The sequence below is a fragment of the Triturus cristatus genome, chromosome 5_1 (assembly GCF_964204655.1).
Source record: "Triturus cristatus chromosome 5_1, aTriCri1.1, whole genome shotgun sequence".
In the NCBI taxonomy this organism is placed as follows: Eukaryota; Metazoa; Chordata; class Amphibia; order Caudata; family Salamandridae; genus Triturus; species Triturus cristatus.
This window is the reverse complement of record NC_140587.1, coordinates 519,069,343-519,091,232: the sequence shown is the minus strand read 5'-3', so window position 1 is coordinate 519,091,232 and position 21,890 is coordinate 519,069,343. Positions and strand designations below refer to the sequence as shown.

Here is a 21,890-nt window from a genome sequence, read left to right as displayed (position 1 = left end):
GCCCCTTCTATGCTAAAACAACAACTCCCGAGAAGCATGTCAGAAGCATTTGTTAAACACTCTTCAATCCCACTCGTCCTCACTTCATTGACCCACAGACCTGAACGCGCCCGCATTCAGTCAATAGTTCCTCCTTCCGGCCCCACTTCCACATGTGCACGATTGCTCCGTCAATACCGTTACTCCTCCCTTCCCAGCCACGCAATCCAGATGGAAGTCACCACTGAGTCATGCCACCCCCTCCACCTGGTCCGCGATCACCTCTCTTAGCTTCCTGAAAACCCTAGGCCTAACTCAAGCCGACACGAATTATTACACAAAGCACTCTCTCTGTTTTATCACCTTTCTTTTAATTTTAAGATCCTGTTATAAAGCAATTAGGGGTTATTAGTGATGGTATTGATGAATCTGCTGTTCGAAATCCTATGTTGGCTGGGACGGAGCTGGATGGCAGGACGAAGGAGGAAGTATCTTTCAAATGATAGGCAGTCAACCCTAAATAACAATTCTAGTGCAGCTTCAATTGTCTGTCTCTGATATCTTTTATCAAAAGCTGATTACGATCTTTTACATATATTACATTATCAATTTGACTCATACTGCACTCCCAAACTCTCCTCTCTTGAGGTGACATTTTCCATGCACCCCTACCACTTTGGTAGCCAGAACACCCAAGCGCTTTTCAACAATTCATGTTTTTAAACAGGACCAAATGTGCAACACAGAACGACTTCTCATTTGTACTCGTACACCTTAAAACGACTTCCTTTTTTTAGGTCAAGCCTAGCAGCAGCGCTCATGCGCTGCACGCTCTGCGAGACTGCTGTAGTAGAGTATTGGAGAGAAGCCGAGCCCACTCTCCTCCCATACTTTTTATTGGATTGTGTCATTGTCTTTCGTAAATGCTGCCTTCGGATTCGTTAATATGCTCGTTAGTCCCTCCTTAGGACGGCCTTGTCTTCATTTGCACCCTCCCATGGTGACTGGCCCCTTTACTTTGGTTGTTACACGGGACCTGGTATTTAGTCTGTAAGCACTATTTACTTTATTGAGTTTCTCTTACTGCAGGCTGGACATGTGCAGCTTCAGCTGAAACCGCTTGTGTGTTTTTTAGGCAGCACGGCCGCCCTCGTAACAAGGGCGCCGGTTTCAATCACTTTAACCAGCATTATCTTGAGTCTGTTTCAAACTCCCCCAAGTAAAATGGATTTCGAAATGATTTGCAAACTAAGTCATGTGAATTCCAGGTAGCACATAATCGTGTGCTAATGGGCTGAAGTTCACAACAGCACAATCTGTGTTACATGTCATCTGTACTAAAGTCATCTGACTGGTTGTTTTCAAAAGCCTGTTTTATTAACAACAACACCACCACCACCACCAATGCCACCAATACCACCGCCGATACCACCACCAATACCAGCTCCACCACCAATACCACCACCACCAATACCACCACCAACACCACTACCACCACCACCACCACCAATACCACTACCACCACCAATACCACTACCACCACCACACCAGTACCACCACTAATACCACTACCATCATCACTACCACCACCACAAACCACCACAACCAATACCACCACCAATGCCACTACCAATACCACCACTACTACTAAAACCACCACCACCAATACCACCACCACCACCAATACCACTACCACCACCAATACCACTACTAATACCACTACTCTCACCAATGCCACCACCTCCACCACCACAAATACCACCACCAATACCACCACCACCCACACCACCACCACCAAAAATATCACTACCAATACCATCACCAATACAACCACCACCACCCATATCACCAATACCACCACCACCAATACCACCACCACAAATATGACCACCAATACCACAACCACCAATACCATCACCCCCACCAATACCACCACCAATAACACCACTAATACCACCACCACCACCAATACTAATACACCACCAATACCACCATCACCACTAATACCACCTCCAATACCACCACTAATACCACCACCAATTACACCACTGCCACCAATACCACCATCACCACCAATCCAATACCATCACCAATACCACCACCACCTATGCCAATACCACCACATCACTATAACCACCACCATCACTAAAACCACCACCACCAATACCACCACCACCAATATCACCACCACCAATACCACCAGCACCATCAATACCACCACCACCAATACCATCACCACCACCAATATCACCACCACCAATACCACCACCATCACTAAAACTACCACCACCAATACCACCACCACCACCAATATCGCCAACACCAATACCACCAGCACCACCAATACCACCACCACCAATATCACCACCACCAATACCATCACCAACAATACTCCCAGCAATACCACCACCACCAATACCACCACCAACAATACCAATACCACCAATACCAACACCACCAACAATACCAATACCACCAATACCAACACCACCAATACCACCACCACAGTAATACCGCCACCACCACCAATACCACCACCATCAACCCCAATACCACCAATACCACTAATACCACCAGTACCACCACCACCAATACCAATACCACCACCATTGCCAATACCGCCGCCATCAATAGCACCATCAATACCAATACCACTACCACCAATACCACCACCACAAATACCACCACATCCACCAATACCACCACCAACAATACCACCACCACAGTAATACCGCCACCACCACCCTTCCCAATACCACCACCATTTCCAATACCACCAGTACCACCACCGCCAATACCGCCGCCACCAATAGCACCACCAATACCCATACCACCAATACCACCACCACAAATACCAATACTGCCACCACCAATACCACCACCTCCACCAATGCCACCACCACCCCCACCAATACCACCACCACGATACCACCACCACCACCAATACTAATACCACCACCACCAATACCAATACAGTCACCTCAGCACCTCTTGCTCACTAGTAGCTAGCAGGGGCACTGTACAAGGCCAGAGCTGCTGCCGAGACCATCCCTCCCTTCCTCCATGCCTGCCACAAAACACAGCCCGTCCTGCACCAGGAGGTGATGCCAGGGCCCTACTACAGCTGGAGTGTTGTTTATTAGGCCAAAGATAGCAGTGGTATTACACTATGCCACACTGCACACTCAAATAAGGGAGAGGGCAGGAAATAGCTCCCCCCCACTCTTCCTCCTGAGCTGCGACAGTGTAATCACAGAGCAAAAGGTGTTGGAGCGCTTTGTTAGTGTTTATAGCTCAGATCATATGTAACTCACACTTTGTGTCTGTGTAATTTACAACTTCACTGCACTATTTATCACTACTTTGAAAACATCGTAGGCCGTTCTCTTCCTCTGATAGTTCCAATTTAACAAGCAGTCGAGAAGGCCCTTTATTGCAATGCAATTGGTCTCCCATTTGCGAGTGTTTAAGCTATTAGTATTGTAAATGGCAATGCCTTTTATTTGTTTTAAAACCCAAAACATAAATATAGGGCATTGTCATTTACAATGCCAATAGCTTAAACTTGCGTGAATGCGAAACCTATTGCATTGCAAATGCTTGTTTATTACCACCACCACCACCACCACAGACTGGCACTATAATTGTAATTGTAATCCTTCCAGAAATTAACCAACATTCAATGCCCCAGAGACTTCCCAACAGCACGAGGTGACAGAGTATTTGTTACATAACTTTTGGACTAGATGAACAGAGACTGGATTTGCAAAAAAACAGCTGCAAATTTTGTACTTATTCTTGTGCATCCAGTCTGATTTTGCAAACTGACCTATCTACTAAAATGTTGATTCGCAAAGGAGGGAATTCCAGTGGATTGCAATATGCCATCTGCTAACACCTACTACAATCATAGGGAGGGTGGCCTGCTAGGGACAGCAGACCACCATCCCTGTGAGTGCATTTCAAAAGGAATCAAGGCTGCTATTTAAAAAACAAATATATCAAAACATTGAATTTTGAAAACCTTTAGTTACATTTGGCAGTGGTCTCATGAACAACTGCCTACTTTCCCCAAGGTTGTCAGCCTGATTCCCAAAGAGGTTAAATGGGCACCGCTTGGTCTTTGCAAATCAATTACCACCCCAACTTGGAAATCTCAATTTGGAAGTAACACCCCTAACAAGCTCATTCCAAACTGCGATTCGGTAATAATTTCAAATCCCTTTTTTTGATTCAGAAAAAACTTCTATGAATTGCAAGATGGGGTTAGTGTAAACGCAAGAGGGTTTTTGCGGTTCACAGGGTTTGCAACCACAGAAACCCTTTTCACTTTTGGCCCTTTTTTTACTGCGTGGTGTGTCATATGTTTCAATATATTACACACCATGCTTGATGCCAGTAATGAAGTGTATGAAACCACCTGTTCAATAAAGGTCTTACAGATAAATCTTTGTGTTGTAAACCACAATTCAATAATTCAGTATAAGCAAGAATATTAAGGCCCAGATTCATTATTATTTTGCATCGGAGTCGAGCCACTTTTGTGGCACAGCCCCAACACTAAATCATTTTAGGTATCTACTAAGCCACACAAAGCCACTTTGAGTGGTTTAGTAAATACAAAGTACTGCAAGGCAGTGCTACAAGTCAGCTTAAGGACCAGTGATCGCAATTCCATATACTAGGTATTGCACCTCTTAAATCACACATGGGCAATTGACCGGCATCCACAGGAGTTCTGCGTTGAAACATGCAGTGCCATTCAGTATTGAGTTTGCAGTAGATAGTATCCTTTCTGTATGGGTTGTTTCAGCTTCCTTAATGTTTTTTCCCAAATGATTTAAAACAAACAATTTACTCAAAAATTCCAGCACTCATTGGGGGATATTCTCAAGAACGTGTGATAACTACCGCAAAAGAAGCTTAAAGCAACTCTTCACATCGCAGTCTATCGCGGGATAATAACTCTTGTTAATGTGGTATTCTCAACACGGCGGCACCATGCGATAGACCCACGATAACGCGTCAAATGCCGCGTTAAAATCAACGCGACACCGCAAAAATGCGAAACACCAACGCCAAAAAAGGTGCGATGAGGCCAATCGTGATATACAAATCAGCGATAACCAGCGACAGGCCTGCAATTGCCACGCATCATGCGGGAAAATGCACCATAAAAGCAGAGTAAAAAAACGGTGAGATGACACTGTACGAGCACAACCCCACATCCTTGACGTAGAACAAATGACCATTGTTCCGCACCAAATAGCCATCTCCTCACAGTCACAACGTACATTGACATGCAGTCTGCATGTAAACTGCGCCAACGCTGAAACATGCATGGAACACACTGTGAAACTGCATCTCCCAATCACATCGCAGAGGGACAAGCAACCCCTCCTGCACACAGACGCGTCATGACCATGATCAATCAATTATAAAAGCATGGAGGGGCAGTGACTCCCACTTACGTACATGTTGCCCATGTTGTGGGACTTGAGTCACAGGGGGCATCCCTGCTTCATGGAGGTACCTATCTGACCCCAAAAGGAGCCATGTTGTCACCTGTAGGTCACAAATGGCAGCCGAAATGGAATGATCTGGGACACATGTGAAACGCCGAAGAGTGGGATTCCCTACTAACTGTGACACACAGAACTGGCACTTCGAATACGTGACACCATAAACAGCCTCTCTGCACAGAGGTGACACACCCACCATCCATGACCACATCATAGAAATGTTAGCCCCACATGTCGCACCCACAGCTGTCTTGAGTGATGTGACTGTACAGATGAGTGACATGCACTCAGGGAATGTGCTTTTGGAATGCATTTATTTGCACATGCTGTGCCTGTGGTCAATTTGTACTGTCCCATGATTGCTAAGGACTGTCACAATGTGACGTGCTCATGTGAAGAAATTGTCAATGATGATGTTTCTACGGGCTATTCCTGCTGCGGCTGCAGTGGGGTGTGGTTCACCTGCCTCATCTTCATCATCATCGTACGGTGCATCTGGCACTTGTATCCATGGGGCATTGCTGTGTACACATATGTTGTGCAATACACAACATGCAACGATCATCTTGCACACAATGCCTGGGCTGTACATGAGCATTCCACCTGTGACGTCAAGGCACCTATAACGTGACTTCAGCATGCCAAATGTGCGTTCCACTATGCACCTGGTGCGTTTGTGGGCTGCATTGTACTGCCTCTGGGCCTGTGTGTTCGGGCCTCGGAGGGTTGTCATCATCCAAGCGCAGAGTGCATATCCTTGGTCACCTGTGACAGTGCAGAGAGACATGAGTCAACAGTTGGTTCTGCATGATGTGTTGGCAGGCTCACTGGTTCATTGGTGTGTGATATGTGTGACTTCGTGATTCCTGTATGACATGTACTGCTTGTTGCAAATGAGCGGCATCAATGTGTATTAAGTAGCCTCACAGCTGCTCCTCCCTCCCCGAGCACATTCACTAGTGTGCGCAGCACGGTTGCATCACTTGCACCCCTATGGCACACCATTGTCATGCCTGTCTGCGCATGTCCACAAGCCTGACAACAACACTGTGATGTTGTGCGCTGAAGGTGGGCGGCCACGTGTGAGTAGGCCTATGGTAAGGACAGGGCAGACGCAGATGTAGAGTTCCTGCCTGGCTGAACTCGCCATGCGGTTGAGGGTAGACCTTTGGCCTATGCTGCGGAAATAGCAACACACACAACAGTTGGCATGTCTGATCCCGGACACCGAGCGGGCTTGCGCTCCTTCATTTACCCCTTCGGCCAAGCCCGAACTCCGGGGGCATGCTACATAGCAACATTTCATATTGCGTGACGGGTGGCGCCGACACTACACCAGAGACACACGCATTAGTAACTTCCTTGTCAAGGCCTAAACTCAACCATGCCCAGAGCCACGTGTTGAATAACCACACCCCTACACCGTACTGCCGTACGCCGGTCCACTCCCTTACGCTCACAGGGGGGTCCGACACAGCTACATGTCCCAGGGCGCCCCCACTGCCTGAGACGACAAGGTTGCGTCCGCTGTACACAGCACAATGTAATGTGGTATGGCCCGGGGCCCTCATGCATACGTAATGTCCACACGGACACACTAAGATAATTTGTGGAACTGGCTATGGGCACGTGCGCCCGGCACCTTTTATTGCCAGGATCACACGTCCAGTGACGCCTGTGCTGGATGGGTTTTGGGTAGTGTAAGCCTCCCCTCAGGGGTTGGTTGGTGCTAGCCACAACTACAACAGTGATCAGACAATCAGAAGTTCAAAGTACAAACAGCAAGGGTCCATGACACGCAGGTGTCGGAAGGTGAGCAGTTAGGCCTGGATGTGCAGGGGCGCGCAAGACGAGGTCTTGGGACCAGCGGCCTGGGGTGCAGCAGGCACACAGGATCACAGGCAACACCGCTCACGGCGTCGGCCTCGTGGCGGGGTCAGAGGCGCCGGCCTGGCAGACACGTTGGCCATTCCGGAAGAGAACCATGCCCAGGGCTACGTGTTTTTGTTTCACATCCCTACGCTAGCCTGGTGTATGCCGGGCCAGCCCACTCAGCACACAATTACAGGGGGGACGTAACGAGCCACATTTTTAAGATCTTCCCCACTGGCTGGGGTGACATGGTTGCAACCACTGTCCACAACGCTGCCACCACCAGCAGTATATGTCGACATGGATATGTTTGTGGTCTGCATACTGCAGTCTGTCCAGCACATCCACACCACACTTAACATTGTGTGCATTCTCATTCATGGGTCACTTGCCTCCTTCGCACATGCCTGGCTCCCACCTCTCCCCACATTCTGCTATTGTGTGGCTGAGGTGCCATGCCGTTGATTGCTCATGTACATGGCAAGCCCAGGTTACCGCAGTACGCTGTGCTGTTGTGTATGGTGGGTGTGCATGTTGTTTGGCATGTTGTATGTGAGTTTTTAATGTGTGCATTCCCAGAGTTGTGAGTTTCATGATTGTGGAGTTGCGGTATGTGGTGTGTTCATTTGGTACTTACCAACGAGCACTGCATTTCCGTAGGTGCCATCCTGGAAGCGCTGGTTGATGATGGACTGTCGGAAGAGAAAATGTGTCATGCACACTCCCTGGGTATTTGGCGATGACATTGGCGAAGAGTCCCCGGTGGTCCACTATTGCCTGCACATTGATGGAATGTGTGTGCTTCCTGTTGCGGTAATTGTGTGCAGTGTCTGCAGGGGGCACAAGTAGGACATGTGTGCAGTCAATTGCCCCCAACACGTGTGGAAATCCAGCTATGGCGTAGAAGCCTTGCTTGGTCACCAGCGGTTCCTGCGCAGTGTGAGGGAAGTATAGGTACTGTGGTACTAAGCTGATGATGGCATCCAGGACAGGTATGAGGAACTTGGATAGGGTTGGCTGTGAGACTCCTCCGACTCTGGCGGTTGTTGGTTGGAATGTCCCAGAGGCCAACAGGTGCAGCACAACCAGCAGCTTTGTCTGAGGTGGGATGTTGGTTGTCCGCTGTGTTGATAACGTCAGCCTGTGGGCAATGATGTTCAGGATGCGGAGGATGGTTGTCCTTTTGAGCCTGTAGGGGCAATGACATTCTCTGGTGTTAAGTCTGTGAGGCTGGTGCGTTTCCTTAAGGTCTGCTGTCTTTGTCTGTGCTGCCTCTGTGGTGGTCCGGGGTGGGGTGTGGGGTAATCCGGGGGGCAGTGGCGGGCCTGGGGGTGGTGGCGGTGGGTGTTGTGGCCATGTTGGGCTCCGAGCTGCATGATGAGTAGCTCCATGGCATCTGTAGTTCTTCAGGTGTGGTTGTTGTGGCTGTGAGCTGGGCTCCCTTATCTGGTGCTGGTTGTCGTCCGACTTTGCACCAGGTCAGAGTAGGTGTTAAATTCCTGTTGCTAACGCACCTTATCTCCTGTTTTGTGATCTTATCGCCGATTTGGCTGGTCGTTGAGAATGTTGCGAAGTGGTGTGTTCGCTGCTTTTTGCACGGGAACGCCTACTCTGCATATCATTAGCGTTAGTTGCCGGTGTCATCTGTGGCAATGTTTTTAGCGGCTGCTATCGCAGGTAAACTGGTGATATGGGCTGTTAGCACCGGCTTGTGAATGGGGCGATAAATTTGTCGCCACTTTGGAGGCGATAAAGTGCTGATAACTCGGCGATAGAGCCTTGAGAATATGCCCCACTGTTTTTTAAATAGCAGGAAATGAGTTGTCTCTGTATTAATATTTATTTTGTCATCATTACAACAATCCACAAGACATTTAGCTGCCTTTGAATGCTCGTGGGGCTGCTACCTAATATTTTCAGATTTTCATAGTAGATAAGGGTGTCTACCCCTATTTTACCTACGCTGAAAAGGAAATATTGGACCCGTTGCAGATATTGTGGAACATTTTTGTGGTGCAAACATGGATCAGTAAATGAATGCTCATCATTGTTATCTGCCATTCTCTGAAGGGTGCATACTTTTATATCACAGTAAGGCTAACTCAGTCTTACATCTTTCTGAGGTTGTAAACTAGAGAAGCATTTAATTGGGTAGTAGTAGCATTTATTATTTGCAGTGCTATGAAACAATGAAAGTGCTACCAGAAGTGCTATATAAAAAACAAATTATCTTAATCATCAATTAAAGAACTGAGAGGCAAAGACACAGGCTTTTTTGAGACCCTTATCAGAATGTAAGCATTACAATCATCCCCTTCCTTTGCTAACCCAATGTTGCATATCCATGATTTTGACAGGATATACCAGTTAGATATCCCAAGCCCCTGGTCTTATACCTCTGAATAGAATTAGAACAAGGACAAGAATCTCACACCGCTCCCTTGTGGCTATGCACAATTGTAGGGGAGAAGCCAGTAGCACCATAGATTTGTGAGAGACCTCACAGGGATTGTGTGGGGATTACTCCTCCCAAATTAGTACACATTAGATTATATTAGTAAAGGTTCAGTATACCCTAATCTTCTATCGAAAATATTATCTATGATATTAATGCTAGCATACTTGAACATATTTAGAAAGAATAATATACAAACACAAAACATTCTGGTTTGCTGGAGAGAATCCAAAACACATTAATTTTCAGATCTGTCGAGCTATAGAAAGCCTACCCCATTTACATTGGTATAGCTTATGTGACTAGGCGGCTGGTTTATCCGTGGGAAATGTCTTTGCAAAGGGCACAGCTCCCAAGTGTGCAAAATGTTCTCTTGCCCTTCCCCGCAGCAGAGACTTGGTGATAAAGGTGTGTGTCTACCTGTGGTGGCTACCTAGAAAGTATGCCTTGGCAATCTTTGCAGAATAGGGGTGCATGGTAAACCATTAATGGACTTAGGAACCTCCTTTTCTGGGCTTGGTTGTTTGTTGCTGAGCAAGGCACAATGGCAACAACTCATGCTAAGGAGTTCGCAAAAGAACCCAGCTTAGATCTCATATTACTAATGACGGTTATTATTTGGGCAATAAGCAATTTGTATAAGTGCTTCTTTGTACACATAAACTGTTTTTATCACATGTTATTATAATGACAATAAGTCCACAAATATCATCATTTAGCCCTATATGCTGACATCTGAAAAACATTTACGAATTAAATGTGTTGGACGATACCACACAAAAGTTCACTAATTAGCTAGGTAGGCAACCTATACCCTAGTCTATGGTAGGCAACCTATACTGTACAACCTATACTCAAGGAGAAAACTCCCTGGGTGCGGAGATCATTAGCCATTTGCTTTTTGAAAACAAATTCCCACTTTGGGAATTTGTTTTTGAAAAACAAAACATTTGGTGGTCACCCGCCAAAACCGCTGATGATCATCAACCACACTTTTTTTGTTTTCTGTAATAATGTCCACCACCAGCCTGAACGATAGAGTGACGACTGCCACACTGTAAATCAGTGTCTCATGTCAGACCTTTAAGGAGATTATGGAATCTAACTACATCTATATGTCTATGTGTCTGACCTTTTAACATTAGATACACAGAATAATTGGGAAGGTTCTTGGTGAAGGCAAAGAGCACTCTCTCAGGCTCCAGTAAATTCCAGAGGTAGAAATACCACTGATCACCCCATTTGCATTCCCCGTCACCTGGCCTTTCTGCTTGGGCTGGTTGTGGAAGCTTACAGTATGGTCCTTCAGCGCTATCTAAAATTAGTTGTCTGAAGCATTTAATGGAGTCCTGGCCTGTTAGCTTCAGAGATCATTTCAGATACCTGGACACTTGGCACCTTCAAACACGACAGATCATCTTCTACATGCTGGATTCGCTAGTGTGTTGTGGTGGGTTGAAACCCTTTTCTGCTCCTGTGCTGTAGGTGGCTCATTTCTGACCTCTCTCTTCAAGGACGGCAAAGTTTACTAGATCAACCTTTACAGGCCTGCTATTTCTGAGGGTCCCTTTCTGACTGACGGCACCCCTATGGGGAAGGTGGCCTAGAAATGCCACCTCTTGAAAAGTATTTGTTTGCAACAATATCCTCTTCCTCATTATAATTCTTTATGGGATGTTACGTGCTTTTATCTCTGTTAGTGGCACAGTTTGCAAATCTACACCCTGGAGGTTACATCCAGAGCCTTTACCCCTGAACTTGAAGGAAGTCTGTTTTTCTTGACAAGGTGGACTAAGACTTCATGCTACCAGATTATTTACCTGCTCTTTCTGGATAATGTCAACTGTGGCTCGTTCTGTGCCTCTGGAACTATGAACAGAGACTAGAGCTTCTCTGGTGTTCCCAAAGCTTTTGTTCTCCTTACAGCTCCTTTTTTGTGTGGTCTCAGTATTGATCTTGGACAGCTGGATGTGTACTTTCCTTCAGCTGAGTAGGGTCAATAGAGGTATCCTTGGTGGACACCCTACCTCCTGCATATGGCCTCTATGGCTACAGTGTTAGGCGGTAAACTCCATGATAAACTTAAGGCCGCAGACTCAGCCCACATGTCCACGTTTGAAATTTGTATTTGAGAACAAATAAATGTACTTTTGCAAATATGGCAAGGTTTTGAAACTGCCAAATAAGAGCATCCATGGCTTGACATAAAAAGCCAATATCCCCTATTTGAATATGGAATCACAGTTTTAAAAAGACACAAAAGCTAATATTATCCCACCCTTGTTTCCCATGCCAGTTATGCTATCAGTGTCTTTTCTTATTATTCGCAGGCTCTTTCCACTAGCATTTTCAGGGTATCCATCACATTGCTGCGTTTTTGTTCATTAATGCTGTAGTGTGTGGTGCTGTCAACTCCTGAGATTATCTATGCTTACTCAATCTCGCAGCATGGAAGAAGAGAGAATCGTGGTGGAGGCAGCCTTTACAGAGGCTTGTTCAGCTTTGTGAAGGCATTCCCCGACCAGGTTTTGTTTATCTGTGATATTATTAGGGATAATGGTGGAGAAAAGTAAAAAAACAGTAGTGAGCATAATTTAACCTCCGTTTGGTTCTTAAAACTATGATTTCCTACCCAAATGGGGGAAATCTAGGTTAACTGCTATGCATAGCTAGATAAGTGTCTACCAGTGTTGAACAATAAGGTTTTCTTAGAAACCAATCAAAATGAACAATATAGTAGAAAAACCTATTTGTTCACCTGAGGATATTCAGGTACCTAAAGATTCCAATTACCTGGGGATACCCCAGAGTTCTATACTGTCTCCTTTCATCTTAAACCTCTACATGGAACCACTTGGTCCTCTATTCTTAGATAATATAATAGCAGGGCTTGAAAAATCCACTCGCCCGCTCGCTATTGTGAGCCAGATTTATTCAGGACAAGCTATTTTTAGGGCTTACTTGCTCTTTCTGGCAAGTAGGAAGATATACTGACTTTTGACCACTGTCTCTGAAAGCGGAGCAAATGTGACAAGATAACAAGATTAAAAGGCATCTTTGTGGCTCACAAATGAATGAGCAATAATGATGCCTTTAAATCTTGTTATCTTGTCACATTTGCTCGGCTTTCAGAGATAGAGGTCAAGTACATTACAGTTAGGTTGAGTAGGTTTTTCAAGTTACTAGACCTGTAGGTCTAGTAACATTTGTATGATTTTTTAAAGTATTTAAACCTAGGGGGTAGCTGTTCCTCAGAATGAATAGAAGGGAAACCAGGTAGGTAACTAAAGCTCACACACAATTCAAGTCAATGTGAGTGATAGAGGAATTTCTCCTGTAGTTTTTAAGCCCTGGCATTAAAATTCATCAATATGCAGACGACACACAACTCTACATGAATGTCTCTTTGCTTCAGACATTCAACACTTTTATTTCCCAAGAACAACAAACAAAAAACAGTGTGAACCTGTAGTGAAGTTAGTTATGGGTTAGAATATTATCTATTTAATAAGGTTGGGATGATGTCATGGGCTGGAATGTAGAATGTTAACTATGTAATGAGCAGCGCAGAGGGTGAAAGTAGAGACGGTGAAGAGCTTTTCAGAGGTGGAATTATCTGCAGTGTGTTGTACCAATATTACAATAATAAAGCATATTCCTGAAGCTTGTGTGGAATATCTTTATTACAGATTTGTTGAGGAGCTACCACGTAGTCCTGTTATGAAGAACCTCCGCGTTATCAGTTTAGTTCAGCCGGTCACCGTTGAGACAGTCTTTGAGACTATTTATTTGGAAAGGCCAAAGAAGTCAAATGCGAATTGGAGAAATTGTGTCTCGTGAGGGAGTAATATAAAGAGTTGAAGCATCAGATTGGGTTTCAGCATTATTAATTGGCAGGAAAGCTAATGGGAAACTCAGATTGTGTGTTGATATGAGAGACCTACACAGGAATATAATCGTTGACCAGTTTCCCTTGTCCAAGATAAGAGAAATGCTTTCAGTCACTAAGGGAGTTAAATGGTTCACGATCATAGATCTCATTGTGGCCTACCGCCAGGTCCCATTACACAAGAATAGCAGGAGAGTTACAACATTCATTACCACATTGGGAGTTTTAGATTTGTGAGAGTTCCATTCGGATTAGCCTTTGCAGTAGCACTGTTCCAGCGTATTATGTTCAAACTGTTTAAGGATATTAATAACTTAATGTTTTTCCAGGACAACATTTTGAATATGAAAAAAACAAGAATGACCATGGCAAGACTGTGAGGGAAGTAATGGACATCTTGAAATCCAAAGGACTAACCGCAGAATTTAAAATGTGTAAATTTGCCAGACAAAGTGTGACGTACCTAGGGCATGAAGTGTCTGTAGAGGATAATAAGCCAAAGAAGGAGTTATTAGAAGCTGTAGAGAAGTCACTAGTACCTAGCATTAAGGATGAAGTTAGAGCCTTCCTGGGGCCTGTAGAGTATTATTTGAAGTTCATGGAGAACTCCTCAAGTAATACTGGAATCAAGCTATCCTGGCTGAAGAGGGGTGAAACCCCGAAACCGGTCCTAGGATGCTTGTTTCCAATCCAGGGAGGACCTGGCTTGGCAGTTCGGGCTGGACTGTTCCCATGAGGCACAGGGTCAAGACTGATTTGCATATGGCTGGTTTCAAACTGGAACGGCATGGTGAGCAAAAAAACGATGGATTTAGGCCCAGATCTCTGTACTGGGGTGAATGTATGACATTGTTCTGCATTCTGTCCATCAACTGTTGTTTTTGTATTTGTCACCCCGAGTGGGAAGGGTATGCCCAGACGTGGGTCCCATGCTCTCCATACCACTGAAATCAAGCTATCCTGGCTGAAGAGGCAAGAAACCCCGAAACTGGTCCTAGGATGCTTGTTTCCAGTCCAGAGAGGACCTGGCTTGGCAGTTTGGGCTGGACTGTTCCCATGAGGCACAGGGTCAAGACTGATTTGTATATGGCTGGGTCCAAACTGGAAAGGCATGGTGAGCAAAAAAAGCGATGGATTTAGGCCCAGATCTCTGCACTGGGGTGAATGTATGACATTGTTCTGCATTCTGTCCATCAACTGTTGTTTAGGTCTCGCCTACAGAGCGCGCATGCGCTGCTGCGTAGGAGAGAGACCTAATGCCACCGACACAGCTTTGGGGGCAAAAACGTGCACGCGTTGCATTGCTTGCAATGGCAACGCGTGCACATCTGGCGATTTCCTTACAGGAGCGCGCAGCGCCATATATTGGCGCCATATGGTCACACGCTCCCGCAAGGGAATCGCGCAGTCCCCCTGCCTTGCTGCCACGCGCTTGTTTCGTTTCTTACCTCTTTTGTCATGCGCTCAGCGCATCGCTCGCGGGCACACAGAAAGCGTGTGGATGCTGCAGCTGCTTTCACTTTTGCCGCTGCACGCCCACTCGCTCCGCCCTCTCCTTTTTGAAGACCGCTTGTCTCCCTTGTACCCTTCGCTCGCACCATCGCCTCCTTGGATCGTCATTCGCTCCACAGGGATGTAACCTTCCCTCCACTTTTGATTCCTTTCCTGGTGCTCCTCTCGTCCCTGTTTCTCTCCTCACATATTTCTGTTTCTCTAACAATCCTGAGGCTTCTCATATTATCCCTTTCGCTCTCACGTATCTCCACTTCTGTTCTCCCCTCCGTCTACTTTGGTTTGTATTTCTCTTCTCGTGTTTCCTTTTGCTCTCGCTCCCACAGAGCCTTGTCCCTCTCCTCATTCTCCACCTCGTCTTTCCTTTCCTCCTGCTGGTATCCTCTTCTCCCGCCTCTCCGCTCTCTCATGTGGGTTCACCCTTCTCATAAGCACCTCTATCTTCAAGTTACGTCTCTCGTTAGGCTGGTGTCCTCACTGCTCCCGTCCGGACTCAGTCACTTCATTCACCTTTAGCCGCCTGCCCGCAGATCACTCCTATCTCTCTAACCTCAACTCCCATGCTCACTCTTGCCCAAGCCCTCTGCGCCTCTCCCTTCGTATCTGCATGCTCCCTCTACCCGGTGCTTCTCAGCCTTGATTTGTCCTCCCGATCTGTCTGTTACTCGTCTACTCTTCCCAGCTCTCCTCTGTGTCACCCGTGCAGGTGCTCTCCTGGCCATCGCCCACAGAGACCCGAGGTACTACATTCCACGTCATTAAGAAAGACAATTAATAGGAAGAAACGGTCTGCGAAGAAAAGACCCTTAGATTTCACGAGGGGCTTCGGCCACCATAACACGTTGACGTGTGAAGGTACCCTCAGCGGTTAAAGTGCATAAAAAACACCTGGGAACTGTGAACCTGGGTGCAATGGAGGAGGGGCCGGGACATGGCTTAAAAGATCAAAATATTCTGCAGCTATTCTGTTGTTTTTTCGCTATCTGCTAAATTAGAATACAATGTAAATTACACACCTTAAATAAACAAGCGTTGGCATAGCCAACAGGTCTCGCCTTTGGGACCTTATAAGTTTTTAGCCATGCAACAGTTGATGTTGTTGCACCCAGGAAATTGTGCTGCATAACTAAATACTTATAAGGTCCCAAAGGCGAGACCTATTGGCTATGCCAATGCTTGTTTTGCATTTGTCACCCCGAGTGGGAAGGGTATGCCCAGACATGGGTCCCGTGCTCTCCATGCCACTGGAATCAAGCTATCCTGGCTGAAGAGGGGTGAAACCCCGAAACCGGTCCTAGGATGCTTGTCTCCAGTCCAGGCAGGACCTGGCTTGGCAGTTCGGGCTGGACTGTTCCCATGAGACACAGAGTGAAGACTGATTTGCATATGGCTGGGTTCAAACTGGAACGGCATGGTGACCAAAAAAAGATGGATTTAGGCCCAGATCTCTGTACTGGGGTGCATGTATGACATTGTTCTGCATTCTGTCCATCAACTGTTGTTTTTGCATTCAACATTAGGCAGCTCATCAAAAACAAAAATAAGTTTCAGTGGACAGCAAAGTGTCAGCAGGAATTTGAATTAATGAAACAAGAAATGTGCACAGCAGCGCCTTTACAAAGTTCTGACCCCAAATTAAGGTCCATAGTTACCATCAATGCGGGATGCAAAGGCATAGGTGCAGTTCTTACTCAGGTGAATGAGCGGGTTGAAAAGTGTGTGGTGGCCTTTAGATCACATTTGTTAACACCCACTGAAGAAAGGTATTCAGTGATCGAGCGTGAGGCATTAGCCTGTGTGTGGGAATTGGAACACTATAGGCCATTCATTTGGGGAAGTTATTTGGTGCTGAAGAGTGACCATAAGCCGCTTACTAAAGTACTGTCCACAAAGGGTTTTTATGCTGCATCTCCCCATTCGGTGAGATCGTCGGTAAAACTGTTTGACTTTAAGTATAGTGTACAGTATATGCCTGGCGTGAGGAACAAAGTAGCAGATTACCACTTCCTATGAGAAATGTGCCAGGAGATGATATTGAACATTATAGTGTGGCTAATGTAGGCGAAGGAGTGAATGTTCTTTTGCCTGAGGAATGGTGTAAGGCCCACAACGAAGATTCATCTTGACCGATGTAAAGGTCAGAATTTTAGAAGGGTGGCCTGAAAAGAATAATGTGGCAGACAACCTAAAGGGGTATCGGGAATTGAGACAGGAATTATCCACGGAAGATAACAAGGTACTGAGAAATGGCAGGATTGTACCACCAGAGAACCTGCGGTCCAAAATAGTAGATCTGTGCCATGAAGGGCATTTGGGTATTGTCAAGATGAAAAACCATATAAAGGAATTGTACTGGTGGCCTGGAATGAGGTCAGCTATAGAGAGAAAGGTCCGGGATTTCATGTCTTGCGTGAATTCTGATATGAGTTAAGTCACACTTAGCCACCTATGTGTCCTATCAACGTTCCAGAAATGCAGTGGGAAAAAATGGGTGTAGACATTACAGGCCCGATTTTGGACGGTTCAGTACGAAAATATCTCTTTGTAGCAGTTGACTATTTCTCAAAATGGCCAGAGGTAGAAATTGTGGAGAATATTGATTGATTGTAGAACAGTTATTCCTAGACAAAGTTTTTCAGAAAAAAAGGCTACCCAAATCAGTCACAACTGACAATGAGGTACAATTCGTTGACACTAACACTTCACTCTGTCATCTAGTGGGGAATGGTGCAGTTGAAAGATTTAATTGAGTGATCAGGGGGCAATACCGGTGGCCAAAAATAATGTTATGGAGTGGGAAATTGAATTGTTCAGCACTATTTGGGCATTCAGGATAGCACTGTGCACCGCAACTGGACATAGTCCTTTTGAATTAATGAGCGGTACAACAACATTTTCTAAAGATAATATCGGTTGGATGCCAAAAACCAAAAGAGTGGCATGGGATCCGGAGGTTGTAAAGGGAAGAATTAATAAGGCAAAGCAAGTATACAAGAAATATCATGATGTCAAGCATGGTTGTAAACCTGCTAATTTGCAAGTGGGCGATATGATGAGAGTAAAAAGAAATGGAGTTTTGAGAAGTGGGCAGAACGGATATGCAAGACCTCATAAGGTGGAAAAAATATTGAGTAATGCTGCTTTATTGAGCAACTGAAAAGTACAACACATGTGTTCTTTATCCGTATGTAACAAGGTGAAAGTAACGGTTGGTGACGAAGGAAAGAAAACTTTTGATTGGTTAGCTGATGAGGGGGAGGGTTCCATGCCTAGAGAAGAAGTCCATACACCAAATTAAGGGGTTATGTCTTATCTCGTGGGAAGGAATAATGAAGATGAGGGCAGAACCGGAAGGTTTGGAAGAAGTCTGAGGAAACCTACGAAATTGAATGATTATATATTTGAAGAAAGGAATTTATACATCTCAATGGAACTAATATACACAAATTAAATTTAAGCTGAAGAGTTCTGGAATAACATCCTTTTTTTATTTTGTTGTTTTGCACTATTTAGGAGAAATGGGAAGAATCATATCTTTAAAAAACACCATGTCTCAAAGCATTAACTGTCAGCTAACTCTCCTATCACTTATTGGCTTTATGCTTGTCTTTGACACTGTTTAGCGCTCTACTCCCTTTTGGCTAGGTTTGGCCGATAGAAATACCATATACATACATACATATATTCATACACATGGTGGGGTGTCAAATTAGGAAGATGAACCTAAATGGGTAGTGAGGCCGTACAAGAATTAGTCACAGATCAGGACTTGCTGGCATGTTACTGAATGTAGTTCTATCCTACGATGCCTGATTCCTGAGACACCCTAAAGCCTGCACTGCTACAGTGAAATAACAAGATACATGCATCAATAGACATATGGCATACACAGCACAGCTTTAGAAAAAGTGATAATGGCCTACAGGGACATTAGGGGTATGCAAACTAAGCTTTTTGCCATACCACCACACACATAAACTAACAGTGCACAGCTACCTTGCCGAGGTAATTCTCAGCGCCATCACATACATCGATGTGGCTGCAAAGTGGTGGCTTACAAAATCATTATAATTCTACACCAATATAATGTCAATGTTATATGGTTGAAGTCACCATGTGTGTGCTTGAAAATCTTTTTGCTCCTGAAGGAGCCTCTGATGAGATTTCTCAAGTACATCAACATTCTCCAGAGCAAAGATGCCCATGGATTCCTCACTCAACTTTCAGGCCCACACCAAAAAAGTTGCTGGCACCTGTATTGGCCTGCTGAGGAGTCTCAGCCACATACTAGGATTCTTTAACGCCAAGACTCGCCAACTTATTATTCAGGCTACCATCCTTTCGCGTCTTGACTACGCCAATGTACTCCTCCTTGGCGCCAACAAAGGAGAGATATCACGACTCCAACGCGTGCAAAACTCTGCGGCTAGAATGCTAGTTGGCCTCCCCCGCAGATGTTCAGCCAGAGCGACCATCCAAAAACTACACTGGCTACCTGTGGACTCCAGAATTAAATTCAAGACCCTCATTATTACCTTTAAAATCATTAAACCGGATACCCCTCCACTGCTTCGACCACTCCTCACTCCCTATGTCCCGACACGTAACCTGCGTTCCTCCAACCAAAACCTCCTGTGCGTTCCGCGCATAAAACTCTGCCGCATGGGCGGCCGCTCCTTTAGGGTCCTTGGAGCCAAACTATGGAACAGTCTGCCGCAATACATCCGCTCCATAGAAGTCTTTCGGCGTTCCGGAAAGCAATTAAGACGCATCTATTCCCTCTTTCCTAATTCCCTTCATCTTATTTCGCTCAGGCCTGGGTTTTTGCGGTTTCTCTAGCGCCGGGACGCCTCATTGCTGGGGCAGCTGTTTGCGCTCTACCAAAACAATACAATACAATACATCTCACGGAGACACGGAGATGCAACACATCCACATGCGATGAACTAGACTCCTGCCATGGGCTACCACAGTCATTTCTCTTTAACACACAGCCAACTAACATAAGTAAGGAATTTAGCACATAAGATGGGATCCAAGACAAAGGAAAGAAGGCATCCCTCTGCCCATGCCAATCACTGTGCCCACATAGCACCAACTACGCTGACAGTGACTATCATTCCATCTACCACATGACAACACATTGAGCCTGCAAATCCAAAGCCACTGACACGCAGATGGTGTGAGGCCACAGCTGGCACTGAACTACAATCTAGCAGAAATTGAAAGCATTCAAGACCACCACCTCACACGGCTCCTGACGGCCTTGTAGAGCAGCATTTTTAGCGGAGTCAACCGATGGAGGAAGACAATGTCCATTTGGAGGTTCAAACAGCACATATAAGTGAACAATAAATAGTGGGTTGTGGTATTTTCGTACTTACTGCAAAAAAGGGAAAATATGCACAATTCAGTGTTTTTGTATCGAGTCCTGCATGTTTTCCCCATTTTCTTGAAGATTTTCATCTCAATATTTTGTACGAGCAGGCCAAGCGTTCAGGTGAAAAACTCAGAACGTGAAATGTTCTCACTTCACTTGTAATGCCGATGGAGTGAGTAACTTCTGTTACTACCTCCATCAGTAACAGTGGGGCACTTTGAATGAGCTCCATGACCGGATGGACATCTCGATGGGACCTAGATACTGAGATAGATGATATCCAACTAACAGGGCAGGTTACAGCCACCCATACACACATTTTGTGTATTCATGGGATGTATTTTAATGCAATACATACAGTGCAGAAAACAGCTGCCCTGCAGACAGAGTTCATCAGAGCAACCAACACTGTTTATCAAGAGGTGACCGGTGGAGGCAGGGGACTGAGTGGTAATCATGTAAATGTATGTGTCTTGTAAAGCGCACTGCTGCCCTGAGGCGTCGTGGCGCTGTAGACCGCTGGGGAACCCGTCCTGGCTATCCCTGTGAGATGGTCCCTCCAGGGTATCTCCAAGGTGAAACCAGGCATCCCCAGCGAATGTGGGGGGCCGCTGTGGAGATGAGGCAAGCTAATGCCCAGAGTTGCCGAGTGTGTTCATGGTTAGAGTAGGTACCGAGGCGAGAATTATCGAGTCCGTTTTGACCCTGGTCCACAACCCTGCCGCGTCGGGAATTGAACCCTGGTCCCTGGCCGATTCTCTGCTTACGGATCTGCTGCCTCTAACCAGTGAGCCACACCTCTCCACTATAATAGACATACTGTATGCGAGATCTACAGCGCCTCTCTGGTCTCAGGATGTTAGTCATGCAAGAAAGAGGTTGTACCATGCTTTTTAGTCTGATCATATTCATAAATCTGAAAGCCTGTTTGAGTTAGAGGGTAAGCGAACAAGGGACGCATGCCCACAAACCACAATGGAAACAAAGTTAGCGAGAAAGAGGGGTGCAGGAAGAGACCTAAAATGTACATGAATGTGTCATCTACGAGCATGAGAAGCCCATCCCATTTGTGATTAATGGGATGGGTGGGTTGTGGGTGGGTAGTGCTTGAGTTAGAGGGTCGTCGGGTGATGTTTTGTGGAGTGTTTCACTTACAGAGGGTGATAGGTCATGTTATGTGTAGAAAGTAAGGGCATGAGGCCTGCTGGGGCAAATGCGGTCAGCAGGAAGATAAATAATGCTTGGTTAGAAAGGGAGGTGACACACTCAGGTTAATTTTTT

The 21,890-nt window shown here is 45.7% G+C and overlaps 1 protein-coding gene across 3 annotated transcripts in view; it reads right to left on the bottom strand.

Annotated features, from left to right (window-relative positions):
- IL7 (interleukin 7) overlaps nucleotides 1-21,890 on the bottom strand; it is a 170,801-nt gene that overhangs the window by 65,324 nt on the left and 83,587 nt on the right. The window lies entirely within an intron of this gene.